This window comes from Schistocerca piceifrons, chromosome 6 (assembly GCF_021461385.2).
Source record: "Schistocerca piceifrons isolate TAMUIC-IGC-003096 chromosome 6, iqSchPice1.1, whole genome shotgun sequence".
Classification (NCBI taxonomy): Eukaryota; Metazoa; Arthropoda; class Insecta; order Orthoptera; family Acrididae; genus Schistocerca; species Schistocerca piceifrons.
The window spans coordinates 513,841,486-513,846,450 of record NC_060143.1 but is presented as its reverse complement, the minus strand read 5'-3'; the positions used below and the strand labels follow the sequence as shown (position 1 = coordinate 513,846,450).

General features: G+C 39.8%; 1 non-coding gene across 1 annotated transcript; it reads left to right on the top strand.

The window, feature by feature from the left end:
* The first annotated feature begins 2,447 nt into the window (after nucleotides 1–2,447).
* Trnat-ugu lies at nucleotides 2,448–2,522 on the top strand. The gene has a single exon. It is a non-coding gene; the product is annotated as a tRNA-Thr (tRNA).
* The last annotated feature ends 2,443 nt before the right edge of the window (nucleotides 2,523–4,965 follow it).

The window sequence follows — 4,965 nt, the reverse complement described above, 5'->3', positions numbered from 1 at the left end:
GGAACCGCGCTGCTGCTACGCTCGCAGGTTCGAATCCCGCCTCTCGCATGGATGTATATGACGTCCTTAGGTTACTTAGGTTTAAGTAGTTCTAAGTCCAGGGGACTGATGACCGCAGACGTTAAGTCCCATAGTGCTTACAGCCATTTGAACTTAAGGGAATGCAGCCGCCGACAACCACCCAATATTTAAACACGAATTGCCTTGAAAGTTGGCCCAGTCGAAATATTGTCAGTTGTCGACAGCAACACCCGACTGCATTAAGTTATTTGACAACCTAAGCTCTCACAATCTTGCAGATGGTACATCGTTGTTTAAAAAGGTAGCTTCAGGTTTCGTAACGGCATCCTAATTGTAGGTTTAACCCATCAGTGCAGGTAATTCTTACCAGATGCCATGTAAGATGTGACACTCCTTTTATTTCATGAACAGTTCCACATATGGAAACCAGGTTTTTCGGCAACTGATAGTGTGCTGAGGGGCACGTAGCGTTTTGTATGGATAATGCTCTGAACTCTGGCATCATTCGAGATACTGAAACACTGCACTTCATATCTGGTTCAACAGTCTTTGCTTGCAGACATGTACACCAATGAAGAGAAGTTAGACATGCTACTTTTATACAGCGAATATCAAAGAAATTCTGTCTAAACGGTACGGCGGTTTGGGTAAGTCTATCCTGATCGTCACTTTCGTCGGGCCAGGCACTTGCACAAATTATTAAGTAACTAGTGGGAACGGACAGCTTCAACCTCACACAGCGTAAGAGAACGAGGACTACTACTGACGGAGCACATGAAGAAGCTGTTCTGTCCACTACGCTAATCAGTCCCCATGGTGACACGAGACGCATTGCCAAGGAATGTGGGATGAGCCAGTCGAGTTGTGGCGAAACAAGCGCTGTATCATTTGAGTGATACACAGGCGATTAAGTGTGCCAGGACATAACCCAGTTCACTGCTACTAGCGCCACGTCATCATAACGCGCCTGCGCGTAGAATACAAGTATTGCACCATAATCTAGGGATGAAATTAAAAATTAAAGTAGCTTTTCCAAGCCGGCCGCTGTGGCCTAGCGGTTCTAGGCGCTTCAGTCCAGAACGCGCTACTGCTACGGTCGCAGTTTCGGATCCTGCCTAGGGCGTGGATGGATGTGATGTCCTTAGGTTAGTTAGGTTTAAGTAGTTCTACGTCTAGGGGAGTGATGACCGCAGATGTTAAGTCCCATAGTGCTTAGAGCCATTTGAACCATTTTTAGCTTTTCCAAACTTTGTCAACATATGCTTCAGTATATTAATGTTTAAATTGTTAAATCCCCCAGATGAATGTGTTTCCCTAAGTACGTCGTTTCAAATAAAAACAAATGGCACTAAATAATAAAGCTAGAAAGCCAAAAATTGTTCAGAATGTGCAAACATATGTCAAAATCAACTGTTAAATGTCTCAACTTGCCCGGAGCAATATTTTGGTCAAAATCGGCGTTTTTACGAAAAATTGAAGGCGCTAAATATTACACACCGATATTTGAGAATTCGTATGAAGCTTCAGTTTGATATAAAAACATTAACTATCATACGCCATTAAGCTACCTGTACTAGTTTTCAAGTAATCTGCTGAAAACTCCATTTGGAACAAAAACGTCCCTATTTGTAGGAGATTAAATATCGGTAATATTAATGATAGATCTGATTACAGCACTTGATTACGTCCATTAAACAGTTAACTCATAATAAGTTTCAAGACCTTAATGTAAATAACAATCAATACAAGATCTCTTAAAGTTGTAGTTCAGAGGTCATGTTCTACTGTCGGTGCAGTTTTAAGAATTCTAGCTGGCAAAGTTTAAATGCACTCAACCTAAAACTATTCCTGTAATTAAAGTCAGCTTAACGCCATTCACAAAAAAATTACGAAGATTGTAAATTGATTCATGACAGACTTATTAAAATATATGTCTCCGAGAAAGCGGCCATTTAGATGCTGATGCCTGGGCATACAACAGATGATGGCAGATGTTCCCTTGTGCCGTCCGCTGCGACTATACATAAATAAGGCCAGAGAGGAAATAAGACACACTTCACACCCAGCTACCATACTGAAATGATAATTAAATCAAGACCCTAAGCTGTCGACAGGCGTTGATATACATCAACGGGAACAATTGAAAAGCTATGCCCCGATCGGGACTCGAACCCGAGATCTCCTGCTTACATGGCAGACGCTCTATCCATATGAGCCTCCGAGGGCATAGGGGATAGTGCGGCTGCAGGGATTTATCCCTTGCACACTCCCCAAACTCTTACGGGACTCGGTAAAATTTACTGCCGCGTGTAATCATTGTAATGGACAGGGGCACTACGAAAGTAGTGTGTGGACATTAAGTTGGGAATGTGGGTCCCAAGGGTAGCGTGTAAGGGATAAATCCCTGCAGTCGCACTATCCTCTGTGCACTCGGTGGCTCATATGGATAGAGCGTCTGCCATGTAAGCAGGAGATCCCGGGTTCGAGTCCCGGTCGGGGCACAGATTTTCAACTGTCCCCACTGATATACATCAACTCCTGTCACAGGTTAGGATCTCGATTTAGTTACCATTTCATTCTAAGAGAGCTGCATGGTCACCGATGGTACCTGTTCTCTCGGACACGTCCGAAGGAGCAGATACCACCTGCATACAGCTACCATACGGTCCGCGTCAAACGCCGGCTTACGCGCTGCCTCGGATGATGTCACAGCCAGGCTGCAACTAAGCGCGTGTTTTCAGCACAAATGGGAAGTGAACTCGCGAGACCTGTACACCGTCCTGGATTGCTTGGATTTCACGGAAGTAACTGTGTGTGTGATGCCCGTAATGTTGGCGAATCCGCATGGCAATGGTGATATTATTTTCCGCTTTTGTGGCGAGCAGTTAACGAAAAATCATTTAAGGGAACTTACCGTAGAGATAACCTCTGAACTGCTCATAGTGCTGTTTATGGTAGAGACTTAATAATAACAGTTATTATTATTGCTATTATTATTATTATTATTCTTTCTTTCTTTTCTCAGACGTTATGTCTGGTCAAAAATGGAAAGTGACGCGGAACTTGATCAAGCGTGACTTCCTTTTTAACTGTACGGTATATGTTATATTGCATTTAGGAACTTTCGGGTAATAGAACATGTATCAATAATTACGGATTTCTGTAGTTGTATATATAAGTTTGGATGTAGCTGCACTGCGTTGATGTACTGGTGGATATTGTGTGGTATGACTCCTGTAGTTGATAGTATAATTGGTATAATGTCAACTTTATCCTGATGCCACATGTCCTTCACTTCCTCAGCCAGTTGGATGTATTTTTCAATTTTTTCTCCTGTTTTCTTATGTATATTTGTTGTATTGGGTACGGATATTTCAATTAGTTGTGTTAATTTCTTCTTTTTATTGGTGAGTAGGATGTCAGGTTTGTTATGTGGTGTTGTTTTATCTGTTATAATGGTTCTGTTCCAGTATAATTTGTATTCATCATTCTCCAGAACATTTTGTGGTGCATACTTGCATGTGGGAACGTGTTGTTTTATAAGTTTATGTTGTAAGGCAAGCTGTTGATGTATTATTTTTGCTACATTGTCATGTCTTCTGGGGTATTCTGTATTTGCTAGTATTGTACACCCGCTTGTGATGTGATCTACTGTTTCTATTTGTTGTTTGCAAAGTCTGCATTTATCTGTTGTGGAATTGGTATCTTTAATAATATGCTTGCTGTAATATCTGGTGTTTATTGTTTGATCCTGTATTGCAATCATGAATCCTTTCGTCTCACTGTATATATTACCTTTTCTTAGCCATGTGTTGGATGCGTCTTGATCGATGTCTGGCTGTGTTAGACGATACGGGTGATTGCTGTGTAGTGTTTTCTTTTTCCAATTTACTTTCTTCGTATCTGTTGATGTTATGTGATCTAAAGGGTTGTAGAAGTGATTATGAAATTGCAGTGGTGTAGCCGATGTATTTATATGAGTGATTGCTTTGTGTATTTTGCTAGTTTCTGCTCGTTCTAGAAAGAATTTTCTTAAATTGTCTACCTGTCCATAATGTAGGTTTTTTATGTCGATAAATCCCCTTCCTCCTTTCTTTCTGCTTAATGTGAATATTTCAGTTGCTGAATGTATGTGATGTATTCTATATTTGTGGCATTGTGATCGTGTAAGTGTATTGAGTGCTTCTGGGTCTGTGTTACTCCATTTCAATACTCCAAATGAGTAGGTCAATATTGGTATAGCATAAGTATTTATAGCTTTTGTCTTGTTTCTTGCTGTCAGTTCTGTTTTCAGTATTTTTGTTAGTCTTTGTCTATATTTTTCTTTTAGTTCTTCTTTAATGTTTGTATTATCTATTCCTATTTTTTGTCTGTATCCTATATATTTATAGGCATCTGTTTTTTCCATCGCTTCTATGCAGTCGCTGTGGTTATCCAATATGTAATCTTCCTGTTTAGTGTGTTTTCCCCTTGACTATGATATTTTTCTTATATTTGTCTGTTCCAAAAGCTATATTTATATCATTACTGAATACTTCTGTTATCTTTAGTAATTGGTTGAGTTGTTGATTTGTTGCTGCCAGTAGTTTTAGATCATCCATGTATAGCAAATGTGTGATTTCGTGTGGGTATGTTCCAGTAATATTGTCTCCATAATTTGTATTATTTAGCATGTTGGATAGTGGGTTCAGAGCAAGGCAGAACCAGAAAGGACTTAATGAGTCTCCTTGGTATATTCCACGCTTAATCTGTATTGTCTGTGATGTGATATTATTTGAATTTGTTTGGATATTAAGTGTGGTTTTACAATTTTTCATTACTATGTTTAGGAACTGTATCAATTTAGGATCTACTTTGTATATTTCCAATATTTGTAGTAACCATGAGTGGGGTACACTATCAAAAGCTTTTTGGTAATCAATGTATGCGTACTGTAGCGACCTT